General features: G+C 35.5%; 1 long non-coding RNA gene across 8 annotated transcripts in view; it reads left to right on the forward strand.

Moving 5' to 3' along the window:
* LOC134481503 (uncharacterized) overlaps positions 1-16713 on the forward strand; it is a 133104-nt gene that overhangs the window by 56037 nt on the left and 60354 nt on the right. For 6 of the 8 annotated variants that reach the window (XR_015636352.1, XR_015636351.1, XR_015636348.1 and 3 more), the window contains 2 exons: positions 14894-14998; positions 15820-15916. This is a non-coding gene — a long non-coding RNA (uncharacterized LOC134481503). Of the gene's footprint in view, positions 1-14893; positions 14999-15819; positions 15921-16713 lie in introns of all 8 variants that reach the window. The other 2 variants (XR_015636354.1, XR_015636355.1) reach the window with 2 other exon arrangements.

Below are 16713 nucleotides of genomic sequence, written 5' to 3' on the forward strand. Positions count from 1 at the left end.
AAAGGTCCAGTTTAGTTCATTCTGATGATCTTCTTGTATAGTTCCTATCCCCTTCAGGGCTACAACACTTCCCCATATTCTTACAAAAGTGTCCCCAAGCTCACTCCACAGTTTTACTGTGAGTCACTGCATGGGTCTGATTCAGCTGGGTGGAGCCTCTCAGAAGGCAGCCATTCTAGAATCCTTTTTTATTTAGAAAATTGAAAACTGTATGTTTTTAGCATCTTCATTCATTCTTGATATATAATTATATTTCTTTATCCATCTAAAGATGGGTTATGCTTGAACATTTAACCTTCCATCTTTTCTCCTTTTCGCAAAATTTTTATTTTACTAACTGGTCCTTTTATAATATCAATTTCCAAATAAGCCAAATATTTACTTTTCCTTTCTCAGTTACTAGAAAGAGCATCAGATTTCTTTTCATATCATAAGAAAGTAGCACACATTCAATGCAGACTTAAATTGAAATATTGTGACTTTGTTGTCCATACTCTTTCACTTAACTAACTATTCTACGTATGTACTTCTGCTTCTCCTGTTCCAATGGATCTTTCCGCCATTATTTTCATACACCCATTTAAATCACTCGCATTCCAATAGTTCTCATTAATGTCCAAAGTTTTATCTTGAATTTGAATATTGTGAAGATGTCTTACCTTAAAACAGTTTATTCTTTAGCTTCCTTGGCATGATGACAATTTTCCATATTTCTTTCGATTTTCCCATTCTTACTACATCTATTCTTTAATTTCTTGAGTTCCTAGATTAATACTTATTCTGTTTCTCTAATCTTAGGCAACCTCTCTGCTTATGTTTAACTACTATTATGCTTTTAAGAAGTACAAATAACATATCACCAATCTGATAAGTGTACTTTATGTGTGAATTAAAATATCTCACAATTCTTTATATAAATTTGTAATATTGTTAAGAAAATGGCCATATTTAAGATCTAGAACTTCCCTTCAAGAATGAAGTCCATTCAGGAATTGAAACTAGCCCTTGAATTATCTCTGTGTGGATCTTGTAAATAGGGAATACAGAATGGCAGAAAGGCATTCTTCCTGAACAAGTGTGGCCATGTTTATGAGGGCTTTGTAAATATGTTTACTTTTGCTAACAGAGGAAGTCTGACATTTATTCCTAATATCCTAGAAGAAGGCAATATAGGAATCATAGAGTAAGAAACTATATAATTGTGGTAGTAGCTGGATGTACCTCTTAGACAATATGCTCCAAATGGAATGAATCTCTGGAAAATAAGAGAATGGCTAGCACTTTTGTTATCCTGGACAGAGGGGGTTTTGTTCATTTTTCTAGTACAGACACTGTTATATTTGTTGTTTCTCAGACATGAGCAAAGAGGGAGCTGGTTTCTGTCTCACTCTATCATTGTCATAGAATGTCCTTGTCTAATATTAGTATTCTGTAAGATGGTATTTTTCAGTACAACACTTTGCCCTGGCTGTTAATGCAAGGTCAGCTCTCAGCTGACAGCTGAGGGGGCTACTTCTTTTCTTTCTCAAAGGCAATAATTGGATAAAAATAAAACCATTTTGGATTGTACATCACTGAATTCCAGATGGGTCAATAAAATAGTGATGTGCTGATGGCAGATGATTTTTCTCCCACATCCCAAACCTCTCACCCAAATTTCTGACTCATGCATACAGCTGTATCCTTCAAATCTTCAGCTATGTGTCCTATTTCACTTCAAAATCAGCACATTCCAAAATTTCTCAAGATCTGTACCCCTAGTCTATTGTTCTTTCTGTACTTTCTTCTATAATGTGAGTACAAACTCCCGTTTTGAAAAAAGTTACACCTTGCATTCTTCAGGAAAAATACAAATTAACCTATACAACAAATCACTCCATGAGTTTAACAGATTTTAATTTCCATTGCATTTCTAATAATTCCTACCTCTATAATCCCCTTCCTGAAATGTTTTCAGGAAAAATGATATCTAAATATTTAAACATCTGTGCTGGTAAGAAGGCAACGTTGCTTCTTACCTGTTTCACCTTGATAAAACATTAATATTTGTTCTACTTTTGCAAATGACGCTGTAAGACTACAGGGGGAGGTGACCTCACACATGCACAACACCTATAGATTCATATAGGACTGTGCACATTATAATATCCACTTTGAGAGGCAATGAGAGAGCCAAGCCAGAAGCTCAGTTACACAGATTTCATGAAAGGATCCAAACTGGTAGTTTAAGGACTAGGCCTAAGCTTATGTTTACTAATACTAGACAAGTCTGAATCGAGTCAAATTCACAGGGTGGGAGGAAGCACCTCTTGCGGTGGCCAATCAGGAACTGCCAAGAGCTTCCCCACCTCCTAGCCTTAACCAAGCTTGAACCAAAAATAATCAGCTCTGGAAATAATCAGAATAATCAGTTCTACAAAGTCCTCAAAAATTGCCCAGAGCATTGATCAATCCCAAACACATCCATACCACTTGAAGTAGAGCCAACTAATCACGATAAATCAGGAAAGAGGTCACTCACTCCTCCCTGGACTTCCCCTAACAGGTTTTCAAAGTAAGTAAGCATGCAATCTCACTCAGTATCTCCAATTTCACACAGATCCCAGCATGCTAGTGATTTCTGCAGAATAAGCGTTCTTTGCCTTTGGATACTATTTGAGTCTGGATTACCATTCTTCAGCAAATCAAGGACCCTAACAACTTTAGTGGGCCAAATTGCACCGGAGAAACCTGAATTTGGAATCCAGTAATCCCAAATAGCTGGGAGCTTAGGGGTTGACGTTTGCATTCTCCGTACTCATTGAAAGACCAAATAGGAATCCATATTCCATTGTTGAAGAGGTAATTTTAATTCTGGCTTTATATATACACACATATAAAAATTAGTTAAACTGGAGTTATGCTAATACAGAGAAACAATGCCCTACTAGATATCAGAGGATAACCAATAAAAAGCCCAATGTCAAGAATGCATTACTTCCTTTGGAAATGTTGTCTATTGGATACACTCCAGAAATTGATAGTAAGACCTTATGGGTGAAAACTTAATTAAGTTAATCATAGAACAAAGGAAAATTAACTTGCTCCTTATCAAGAAGGCTCAATCCTAAATCTACATTGCTCAGCCAAATTACAGTGTGCGGTGAAACTTATATTTGTAATCCTTCTTTTCAGGAAGTTCACCAAGTCCCAGAATGTTCACTGAACTCAAAGTGTGACACAGGTTTTCATTGTATTTAGTTAACTTGTTGGTCAGCATATATTCCCACACTTGGGCCTATTGGTACATAGCCAATAAGGATCAACTCAACCGCTCCACTTCATTAAGTTTCACTAATATTCATAATGGAATTTCATGCACATATTCCGTTAAGAATATTCACAGAGTACAAAGAATAGAAATAAATTTTAAGGAAAAGTTCATTCTTTCTAAGATACAAAATACACAAAATTATAACACAAATACCAATCATGACCCATCTCTAACTGATCACCTATGCTACAGTAGAATCCACAATTACATAGACAGATGAAATATTTCAGAAATAATTCAGACTCTTATTTTAAATATAAATAATATTTACTTCATTTGGAATACTCATGGAGATCAGAATCTTCCTAATGGCTAGAAAAGAAGAAATGTAAGAAGCACACATATAAAAGGTTAAAAGAGAAATGTGAGATTAGAAGGTATAAATTAGGGTGAAAAAAAAGAAAGGCAGAGAATATAAAGAAAACATGCTAAAAAAAACTAATAATTTTCCAAAAACATAACACGGAAATCTACTACTGTTGAGGCTTTCTAAGGTTACCTACACACATATATAAAAAAGAGTTAAACTGGAGTTATGCTACTACAGAGAAACAATGCCCTACTATCAGAGGATAACCAATGAAAAGCCCAATGTCAGGAATTCATTACTTCCTTTGGAGATGTTGTCTATTGGATACACTGCATAAATGGCAGTAAGGCCTTATTGGTGAAGACTCAAGTTAATCATATAACAAAAGAAAATGAGCTTGCTACCTATCAAGAAGTCTCAATCCTAAGGGCTTCCTTGTTAAGTGCTAGAAGAACCTATGAAGACCAACGAGGAGAAAAGTAATTGTCAGTCATATCCTGTGAACTAAAAACTGTGAGCTTGAAAGATGTGCACACTTATGCAATAGTAGAATGAAAACCACTCAAGCAACCAACCCCCTTCTTATTGAATTAATTTCTACTCCATAAGATGAAAATTGTATCTAACACCACTGTTTCAATAAAAACTTATAATTATACAGAGCATAAGAGAATGTTTCTTTATTAGTTTGCCAAATGTTCACAATATTAATCAGTACTGAACACAATAACAAACACTATGTTGACTATTAATGACATATTATTTTACCCATAATTGTAGGGATCTGTCATATGTTGGAGCATCTTTTGGGTATATGCCCAGAAGAGGGATAACTGGGTCCTCAGGTAGTGCAATGTCCAATTTTCTGAGGAACCTCCAAACTGATTTCCAGAGTTGTTGTATGAGTTTGCAATCCCACCAACAAAGGAAGAGTGTTCTTCTTTCTCTACTTCCTACGAAGCATCTGTTGTCACCTGAGTTTTTGATCTTAGCTATTCGAGAGGTGTGAGGTAGAATCTCAGGGTTGTTTTGATTTGCATTTCCCTTATGACTAAAGATGTTGAACATTTCTTTAGGTGTTTCTCAGCCATTCAATATTCCTCAGCTGAGAATTCTTTGTTTAGCTCTGTACCCCATTTTTAAATAGGGTTATTTGGCTCTCTGGAGGCTAACTTCTTGAGTTCGTTGTAAATTTTGGATATAAGCCCTCTATCAGATGTAGGACTGATAAAGATCTTTTCCCAATCTATTGGTTGCCGTTTTGTCGTAATGACAGTGTCCTTTGCCTTACTGCTTTGCAGTTTCATGAGGTCCCATTTGTGGATCTTAGAGCATAAGCCATTGGTGTTTTGTTCAGGAAATTTTCCCCAGTGCCCATGTAATCAAGACTCTTTCCCCCTTTTCTTCTATTAGTTTGAGTTTATCTGGTTTGATGTGGAAGTCCTTGATCCTAAGATTTGTACAGAACTATAAGAATGGTGAAACCACCACAATTTGTTGAAAATGCTATCTTTTTTCCAACTGGATGGCTTTAGTTGCTTTGTCAAAGATCATGTTACCATAGGTGTGTGGGTTCATTTCTGATTCTTCAATTCTATTCCACTGATTTATGTGCCTGTCTCTGTACCAATACCACACAGTGTTTATCACTATTGCTCTGTAATACTGATTGAGGTAGAGATGGTGATTCCCCCAGAAATTCTTTTACTGTTGAGGATAGTTTTTGATATCATAGGGTTTTTTGTTATTCTAAAAGAATATGCAAATTGTTCTTTCTAACTCTATGAAGAATTGAGTTGGGATTTTGGATGGGAATTGCATTGAATCTGTTGATTGCTTTTGGCAAAATGGACATTTTCACTATATTAATCATGCCAATCCATGATCATAGGAGGTCTTTCTATCTTATGATAACTTTTTCAATTTCTTTCTTTAGAGACGTGAAGTTCTTGTCATGCAGATATTTCACTTGCTTGGTTATAGTCACACCAAGGTACTTTGTTTTATTTGGGACTATTGTGAAGGAAGTCATTTCCCTAATTTCTTAGTCAATCTGTTTATCCTTTGAGTAGAGGAAGGCTACTGATTTGTTTGATATACCCAGCCACTTACTGAAGATGTTTATCAGGCTTAGTAGTTCTCTGCTGGAACTTTTGGAGTCACTTAAGTACACTCTCATATCATCTGCAAATAGTGATAATTTGACTTCTTTCTTTCCAATTTATATCACTTTGATCCCCTTTTGTTTTCACATTGCTCTGGCTAGGACTTCAAGTACTATATTGAATAAGTATTGAATAAGTAGGGAGAGAGTGGGCAGCCTTGTCTAGTTCCTGATTTTAGTGGGATTGTTTCAAGTTTCTCTCCCTTTTGTTAGATGTTGGCTACTGATTTGCCGTGTATTGCTTTACTATGTTTAGGTATGGACCTTGAATTCCTGATCTCTTCAGGACTTTTATCATGAGGGTGTGTTGAATTTTTTCAAATGCTTTCTCAACATCTAATGAAATGATCATGTGTTTTTCTTTCCTTTGAGTTTGTTTATACGGTGGATTTTGTTGATGGATTTACATACATTGAACCATCCCTGCATCACTGGGATGAAACCTACTTGGTCATGATGGATAATCATTTTGATGTGTTCTTGAATTTTGGTTGCAAGAATTTTATTGAGTATTTTTGCATCAATATTCAAGAGGGAAATTGGTCTGAATTTCTTTTTTTTTTGTTTGGTCTTTTTGTGGTTTAGGTATGAGGGTAATAGTGGCTTCAAACAAGGAATTTGGTAGTGCTCTCTCTTTCTATTTTGTGGAACAGTTTGACCAGTTTTGATATGAGTTCCTCTATGAAGGTCTGATAGATTTCTTCACTAAACCCATCTGGTCCTGGGCTCTTTTTGGTTGGGAGACTTTTAATAAAAACTTCTATTTCTTTAGGTGTTATGGGATTGTTTAGATGGTTTATCTGATCCTGATTTAACTTTGGTATCTGGTATTTGTCTAAAAAATTATCCATTTCCTCCAGATTTTCCAGTTTTGTTGAATATAGGGTTTGGTAGTAGGATCTGATGATTTTCTTTTGAATTTCCTTAGATTCTGTTGTTATGTCTCCCTTTTCATTTCTGATTTTGTTGGTTTGGATATACTCTCTGTGCCCTCTGGTTAGTCTGGCTAAGGGTTTATTGATGAAGCTTAAAAGTGCATGCTGACAGGAGCCTGATATAGCTGTCTGTTGAGAGGCACAGCCAGAGAATGTCAGATGCAGAGGCGAATGCTAGCATCAAACCATTGAAGTGAGAATGAGATCCCCATTGGAGGAATTAGAGAAAGGATTGAAAGAGCTGAAGGGGCTTACAACCCAATAAGAACAACAATGCCAACCAACCAGAGCTCCCAGGGACTAAACCACTACCCAAAGACTATATATATACATGGGCTGACCCATGGGTCCAGTTGCATAAGTAGCAGAGGATGGCTTTGTTCAGCACCAATGGAAGGAAAAGCCTTTAGTCCTGCCAGGCTGGACCTCCACCCCCAGTGCAGAAGAATGTCAGGGGCAGGGCTCGAAAAGGAAGTGGTTTTGGAGGGTAAACACCCATATAGAAGAAGGGGAGAGGAATGGTATAGGGTGCTTATGTCCAGGATACCAGGAAAAGGAATAACATTTGAAATGTAAATAAAAAATATCCAATAAAAAATGTAGGTTTGTATCAACCTCAACACAGAAACTTCTATTTGTAGTAGGTAAATCAATATAGACCCACAAGTCTCCAAATTGCCAATAGTAAATGAGTACAAATATTCAGTCCTAAAGGGAATTTGATATCTTCCAACAATCCAGGGATCACTGCAGAAGAAAGGATAAAAAAGTCAAAGAGGTTGAGTTGGTAAATTAGTTAAATGAATAGTGTCTTCTGGATACACAAGGACACCTGTACATAAAGGCAGAATCTTTGATAGTATTCATCAAACCTGTGCAAGCCCAGCAGGTCAATCCAAGCATGGATTAGGGAGTCAAGTATGGAGTTGTAACCCTAGCTGATGAGCTATTAGCAACTGTTCACTGCCAAGAAAGGAAGGGCTTAGATTCCGTTTTTTTTTTAAAGCATGTTATGGATGCTCCTGTGAATAGCCACACATCCAAGAATATTTGAGAACCAAAAATAGCCTAGATGGAGAGGAACAGGAAATGCTCTTGGTAGGAAGTAAGGGTATATATCTGGGAAGACGAGCAAAAAGCTTGAATATGATCAAAAGTCATTGTATAAAATTTTCAAAAAATGTATGAAAAATTTCCAATGATTATATAAAAAAATTTTAAAAAGCCAAGGCACACATTCCCGAAGGGAATCTAAATTCTCTACAATAACAATCATCTCCAAATTCAAGAAAATTCTTACTAATGCAGTTTAAAATAAAGAACAAATATACAGCTAGGAAATTTAAGCACTGTAAAACAACATATAGACGTTCTTAAACTGAAAGGAATGATCAAATATATATTTCTAGATAAATAAAAATCCATATATATATGTATATGTCTGTGTGTGTCTTTGTACGTGTGTGTGTGTGTCTGTGTTTCTATATGAATGATATTTCCAATAATTCTAGTACATATTCAGGACACTGAACTGAGAATGTATTAGATAGCACTGATGTAGAAGAGCTCACAGTTGCTTTAATGTTATGCTGTTGTCTTTAGTAAATGTTTGCAAAGTAGCCTCAAATGTTTACTTCACACTAAGAATTAGGCAGCTAATTCTGACTTTGAAAATGATTCCTACTGGCATTCATCTAGAAAAGGTCCTCATGACTTAGGAATGAACTTAACCAGTGAGATAAATGACTTCCCTTTAAAACCAGAAAATAGTGATGATGAAATTAAAGTCACAAATAGGAAGCATCCATATCCATGAATAACTATTTACAACTTATTATCAATAGTATATTCATACTGTCTAAAGAAACCTACAAATATAATGTTGTTCCTATCACGATCCCAATAACACTTTTTCTAGAAATAGAGATTACTAAATAAATTACTAAAAATTTTTTCCTTATTATATATTAGCCTCAGAACTCACAAAGCCATATTGAGAACATGAGAGAACACAACTAGAACCACCTCACCCATTTTATTTGTTTTCTACTATTTGTTTGTTTGTTTCTGTTCTTTTCCTTTATTTTTAAATTTGTTTTCTTTATTACATTCTGAATGTTGCTCCCTTTTCTGGTCCCCCTTCCAAGAGTTCTTCACTGCATCCTTCTTCCTTTTCCCTCTGAGAGGGTGCGCCCCTACCCAGTCACCATCACCTGGAGGAGGAGGAGGGATGTGCCTGCCAAGATGTATGTGTAGAGGACATAGGATAAGATTGTGGAGTCCCCTTGACCATTTTATTTAAAATTTTAAATTTTTGGGGGGACCTCACAGTCTTTTATATCAAATTATAAGGTATAGTTATTAAAATAATATTCAAAAAGGCATATGAATTCAGCTGATGTCTGCCAGTAATTTTAAGGAGAAAGAATGATAGTTTTTCATTAAATGATAATATGAATCAGATATGTACACGCACATGAAAAATTAGACTTATATATTATAATATGTATAAAACCAACTGAAAATAGACACAAAAGTACACAAAAATAAGCTGAATTCATTAAAATCCTTAAAGAAAACGTAGAAGTCCCCAGCTCCGAAAAAAAGAACCAAAAAAAAAAAGAAAAAGAAAACGTAGAAGATAAATATAAACAGAAATCTTATAACTCAACCTCTGAAACATGAAACAAAAATAAAACCTTATTGGAGACGACAAAGCAGGATGTGGACAAAGGATCTGGTAACAACCTAGATAAACTCATTCTTCATTGCATGATATCAAATATCAAAAGATCACCTTATAGCCCTCATTTACAAAGAAAGTTAATGTAAAATAAGACAAAGAAGAACGCCCATTCAGAGCCTGCCCCACATGTGGCCCATATATATACAGCCACCAAACTAGATAAGATGGATGAAGCAAAGAAGGGCAGGGTGACAGGAACCGGATGTAGATCTCTCCTGAGAGACACAAACGGAGTACAGCAAATACATAGGCGAATGCCATCAGCAAACCACTGAACTGAGAACGGGACTCCCGTTGAAGGAACCAGAGAAAGGACTGGAAGAGCTGAAGGGGCTTGAGACCCCATATGAACAACAATGCCAACCAACCAGAGCTTCCAGGGACTAAGTCACTACCCAAAGACTATACATGGACTGACTCTGGGCTCCAACCTCTTAGGTAGCAATGAATAGCCTAGTAAGAGCACCAGTGGAAGGGGAAGCCCTTGGTCCTGCCAAGACTGAACCCTCTGTGAATGGGATTGTTGGGGGAGGATGGGGAGGGGAATACCCATATAGAAGGCGAGGGGGAGGGATTAGGGGGATGTTGGCCTGGAAACCGGAAAGGCAATAACAATTGAAATGTAAATAAGAAATACCCAATTTAATAAAGATGGAGAAAAAAAATAAGACAATGAAATGAAATTTACTTTATCTTAATTTTTTAAGAAAGAGGATCTTACACACACCAGGTTATCTGTAATATAAAAAATAAGAGACCCTGAACTTTAAGTTGTTTAATATAAATATTGGAAAGACAATCCAAAATTAAGATGAGCTCTTAAAATAAAACAATTTGAATCTGTGTCTAGCAAGTATATTACCAAACAATGTAATAGTTGCTAGTCAAGGGCACTTCCGAATCCCCACTACACATAAGGTTGACTAAGATAATGTATGTCTATATGTATTTCCATTTAAAAGTTTAATTTTCTTTGCAGGAAAAAATTGTATGACAAGGTAGCATGAAAACATAACTCATCATTTTTTTTCTAATAACATTTTTCCTTTTAAAATTAAAGTGATACTTTTTAAGATTGCTAGAAAGGTGTACTTGAAGATTATGTTGGAACAACTGTTTTTACAATGGAGATAAGGGAGATGCCTTATGCAGCCATGCTCTTCAGATAAATTTACTGATAAATAGAACTATGTCTCTAAACAGTTGAAATGCCACTCAATTTTATGTACCAGAAGTAACTTATGTCTTCCTTAATATCCTGTGACTATTTTCTCAATAGTGATTAATGGAAATCACCTATAATCATAGTAAAAATTGTAGTGACTCTCCTCAAAAAAAATCAAAAGAAGAATGCAAATGAACTGAATATAATGATATTCATTATTTATTTGGTTTTGTTATGTTAGCACAAATATTTTTGCCCAATGAAACTATCTATAAGGTTTATTCTTTAACCTCAAAATAACTCGGGAATCAGAACTGAAGCTTTGTCTGTTATTAACTATCTAATGTTTTCTTACCTCTTCCATTATTTCTAAGAGCCAGAATAATCATGTTATTTTTGAAATATACACTATTCTGGAGACAATGTGCTGTATCTATAGGTATATTTTGAGACAGTAAGGATGTTCTATTTCAGGGAAATTATTTTCCATACATTATAGTACCAGCTGAAATTGCCCTTTATATTTCTAATGGAAAAGATAATGTCATGAACTAACTAAGCAAACCAAGTCCAAAACAAACAATTTCCAATCTGAGCATTAACAAAAGATATCATAATACAGAAATGTCATTATACCATTCCAGTTCTGTAAAATAAACCAGTCAGTTTTTATTTAGATACCAATAATAATTCTTAAATCATTTGATCAAAAATTATATATAAATAAATTGTACATGTAATGCACAGTGTTATGTTCTCAGCCATTATGTAAAGTCTTAACAAATTTACATATCTCTTTTTACAAATTTTAAATACTAACTTTGCTTATAAAATTATGAGTGGTTCCTGGATCTCAGAGAAATTTTTTTGTTTGGTTGGTTGATTTTGTTATGCTTTGCTTTGTCCCTGGAATTTAAAAAATGAAGTCGACTTTTTAAATAGTTTAAAACAATACCCCTATTGTATATTTTCTGGAAATATATGTATGTAATAAAAATGCATATTGCTAGATAGAATATTGAAAGATTTTCTAAGCTAACAGAAACTTCATACTCTAACAGCTGATTTTTTTATAAAAATACATTTTAATTGCTATAAAATACTGATTTAAAACCATTTAATATTTCTTGCATTTAGTATTATTAAGGACAAATTAAACTCTCAAGAAATAGTAACATAATATTTATTGACATGGACTCTTTCTCCTTCAATGGAAAGTGTCTGTGTCAGGTCCAGGGCAAGAGCTATGCTCTTCTGTAATATTAGGATTTTTTTTAGAATGCAGTTACACATGGGGCTGGTTTCCTGAAGTGAAATGGTAGCTATAGGTTCTCCTCTAGGATCCAGGGCCTCACCAGTCATGGGTAGTTGGCTAGTTTTACTGTATCATTGTCTCCTTTCTGTCAAACAGGCCCCAAGTCTAATCAGAGGGATGTGGTTAAAACGAAGATCTGGGTGCCTCTATAACACTTTTAGCAATATCTTGCAGTCAGGCCTAGTCATTGTTGTGCTTCATTTGCATTATATCTGGGTAGAACTGTTGATTGTTTCACCCATTTGGAAGACTGCATAGCAATTTCGAGTGTTATAAAATCTCCTCAGGGCTGAGTCTTTCAGGTCTGATCGAGCTTGAATCTTATGAGTCCTGTGCCTGAATTTACATGGTATCTTCAGCAATAAGGTTTTATTGTTAAGCTCTGGGAGGGAACAAAAAAAAAACAGCAATATCTTGTATTATGGTGGGAATCTCTTAGACTGCCCTTATCATCAACAGAGAAATGAATTTCTCATGCATAGTACTATTCTTTGTTTTTGGTGGTCTTCAAGGATTCAAGAAGTATTGTCAGTCCAAATGGCAAAAAATCTTAATTATATAAAATTAAACAGTATTGCTAGCCCATATAAAAGGCACATAATCCATTTATTTTATCAATAAGCCACACACCTAGACTGGGCCGGTTTGGAGCTACTATAACTTATGTCCCAGCCATCATGTTCCTTGATACTTGACGCTTTTCCTGGCCATGTGCTCATGGTCCATCTCCTCTCATGGTGGCTACTTAAGTTCTCCTTATCCTCTTTTCTTCTTCTCTTCCTTTTCTATCTGTAACTCCTTCACTTCATCCTCAAGTCCCATCTTTCTCCCTCTACTCCCTAATCACAGGCTCTAGCCTTTTATTGATGAGTTAAAATGGGGAGCAAGTTTTATATATCATTAATTGATGGACATAAAGATCTGCTTTTTGGGGAAATCAGATTTTGAGGGCCAGTATTTAGCATTAGAATACAAGTATTATCATACCAGCCTATCCAACTTACTACACTTATATGCATACACAATTAGGCATATTATATATACTTTTAGGTAATAAAATATTATAGATATATTTTTAAAGACTTATAAAATATACTCTTATCTTTTTCACTCCATCAAACTTTGTTCACATTTATTGCCCTCTCCTTTTCCAAATTAATCTGTCCCTCCCTATTTTTCTATTCCCTTCATATAAATTTTTCCCTTCATATAAATTTTATCCTGCTAGTCCCCTCTCTATTATTCCCTACCCAGGTTCTTTTGTGTTTTCCTGGTACCTGGTTGTATCCTTCAGGTTATATCTTCACATCTGAAGATTTAAATCTATGCTACTGAACAACATGACTGACTAATCAAAATATGTACAATGAAAACACCAAAAAAATACAGAAGGAGTATATATCACAGAGCCTTTCTTCTAAACAAGAAACTACAGGTTTCTCTCCACTACTGAGAGAGGAAGAAGAAATCTTCATGAGAGACTAGTCTCTGACTGGTTATATATTTCCAAGTGATTATCATGGTTTCATGTACACACAAGCAATTCCAAAGAAGATTCACAAAGTAGTATTGATATTTACAAATTTATCTCTCTCTCTCTCTCTCTCTCTCTCTATATATATATATATATATATATATATATATATATGTGTGTGTGTGTGTATGTATGTATATATATATGTATATATAATATTAACAAAGAAAAAGAGGCTATGAATTTGAAATTAAGTGAGAGCATGAGAATGTTTAGAAAGGAAGGGGGCAATGATAGAAATATAGTATGAAGAAAATAAAAAGAAAATTATATTTTATTTTAATAACTGAGTTAATTAAAATACTAAGTGCTGCCCCCTCCAGATCCCTTCTCATTGAGACTCTTCCCTGATGCCCCCTTTCCTCCTCTGAGAGGGTGGGGGGTGGGATACCCTTCCACCCTGATGCATCAAATCTCTGCCAGATTAGGCTCATTCTTTCTGACTGAGGCCAGACCACCAGCCTGTTGGCTAACAGATATGACAGGCAGGCTACAGGATTATGGAGATCCTCTGCCTCAGTCGTAGGGGAACCCATATGGAGATTGAACAGCATATCTATTGCATAGGTGCCTGGGGCATGACTTGAGTCCCTGTTTGTTCTTTGGTTGGTGGCTCAGTTTCCCAGAGGTCCAGATTAGTTGACTCTGCTGGTTCTCCTGTTAGGTTTGCAACCCCTTCAGGGTCTGCAATCCTTACTCTAACTTTCCATAAGAGTCCCAACCTCTGACCGGTGGTTATTGGAACAAAAATGAGACAGGGTGATCAATGGAATTGAAGTGAAGATCCAGAAATAAACCCACCTGCCTATGAACATCTGATTTTTGATAAGAAAGCCAAAACCATAGAATGGAAAAAAATGAAAGTTTCTTCAACAAAGAATGCAAGTAGATCTATATTTATCACCCTGCAAAAAACTCAAGTCCAAGGTATTGAAGAATCACAACATACAACTGGATACACCAAATCTAAAAGAGAAAGTGGGAAATAACCTTAAACACACTGGTATAGGAGACAATTTCCTGAACTGAGTAACATTGACTCAGGCTTTAAGATCAACCGTTGATGAATGAAACTGGAAAGTTTCTGGTAAGGCAAAGGACACTGTCAAGGGGACAAAACAGCAGCCTATAGATTGAGAAAATATCTTCTCTAACCCTACATCAGATAGAGGGATAAAATCCTATATATATAAAGAACTAAAGATGTTAGATTCCATAAAATTAAATAACCCAATTAAAAAATTATTTCAGAGATAAACAAAGAATTCTCCACAGGGGAATAACAAATGTTTGAGAAGCACTTAAAGAAATGTTCAATATCCTTAGTCATCAAGGAAAGGTAAATCAAAACAACACCAAGAATGTATCTTCTACCGATCAGAATGTCTAAGACAAAAAATTTTTTTTTCAGAATACCCATGATACAACTCAGAATATATGAAGCTCAAGAAGAAGGAAGATCAATGTGTGGATGCTTCAGTCCTTCTTAGAAGAAGGAAAAGAATATTCACAAGAGGTAGAGAGTAGGAGGGACTTGGGAGGAAGAGAAGAGGTGGAGGGGCAAGGGGTGGCAGAATCAGGTATGGGAGGATACAGGGATGATATACAAGGGTCAGGAAATTGAACAGAGGGATGTAGGAATGGGGTTTTGGGAAGTGCCACAGCATAGGGGGATGCTAGGCCAGTGAGGTGGGAGTAGGTAGATGGGGGAGAACCCTCATAGCGGCTGGGTATTGGGGGAAGGGATAGGGGGCTTGCAGAGGGGAAATCAGGAAGAGGGACCACATTTGAAATGTAAACAAATAAAATAACCAAAAGATAAAAAAGAATCAAAGAAAATAGCATCCTAAGTGAGGTAACTGAGACACAAAAGGACATGTATGTTATGTACTCATTGATAAGTGGACATTAGCCATAAAATACAGAAGACACATGATACAGCCCACAGACCCAAAGAACTTAAACAAGAAGGAAGACACAAGCAAGGATGCTTGAATCACACTTAGAAGCTAGAACAAAATAGCTATGAGGCAGAGGGATGGAAGGAATTGGGTGGGAGAAAGGAGGAGGAAGGTAATGCCAGGAAAGTGTGAGACCCAGACAGGCAGGGGAATGACTGGAAATCTGTACCTGTCAGATGTGGGAGGATGGCAAGAATTTTAGGAAGTCCCAGAGAACTGAGATAGAGGAGGTTCTCAGAAGTCAAGGTGACTGAAATTAGCCGAGATAGCTAACAGTGAGGACATGGAGCCTGAGTAGGTCATCTCCTGTAGCCAGTTAGGAGCCCTAATGGAGGGATAATAGCAAAAGCCCACCCTCAATTCTTTTTGTCCCAAGTTTTGTCCTCTCTAAAAGAAATGCAGGAACGAAGATGGAGCAGAGACAGAAGGAATGGTCAACCAATAACTGACCCAACATTACACTCCTTTTATGGGCAAGTACCAATCCCTTACATTATTAATGAAATGCTTTCATACTTGAAGACAGGAGTCTAGTATAACTGTCCTCTAAAAACCTCTATCTAGCAGCTGACTGAAACAGATGCAGATGTCTACACCCAAATATTAGATGAAGTTGAGTACTCTTATGGAAAAAGCTTATTTTAAATTTGTAGAACAAGGATTCTTGTTTAAACTTTTAAAATGTTTATTTTCAGTAAAATAGTTAGATCTTATTTTAAAAGCAACTTAAACGTTTGTGTTATTTCACATAGTATTAATTTACTTTCAAACTTGTTTTACATGATGCTACTTTACAGTCTTCAATTTAATATTTTTGCCTGCAAAAGTACGGTTTTCTACATAAGAATTAAAATAATGTAGCTTATAAATATATTGTTAAGAAATTAAATTCTTTCTAACATTTGAATAATTTTTAATTATCAATTTAAGTTATCCGATTGGTAAAGCAAATAATTAAGTTAAAATGAATACTAAGCTATAAACAAATTTTAATCAAAATAATAATTATTGATCGTAAGGTTACTGACTTGATAGATTGCATTATTTTGAAATTTATTCCAATTTCCTTAAGATACTCATTTTAAAAGTTCAAATTTCAACATAGAACACCAATTTCGAATAAAAGGTATATAATTCTATGCTGATATGATCTCTTGCAACAAGTATCTAGTTAAAATTTCCATTAAGTTTACTGTTTGAAGAGTGCTCCCATGGCATCTCACAGAGTTACCTACTCCTTCTCACTGGGTAAGGTTTCTAGCTCAGAATT

The sequence above is a fragment of the Rattus norvegicus genome, chromosome 13, assembly GCF_021556685.1.
Source record: "Rattus norvegicus strain SHRSP/BbbUtx chromosome 13, alternate assembly SHRSP_T2T, whole genome shotgun sequence".
Taxonomy (NCBI): Eukaryota; Metazoa; Chordata; class Mammalia; order Rodentia; family Muridae; genus Rattus; species Rattus norvegicus.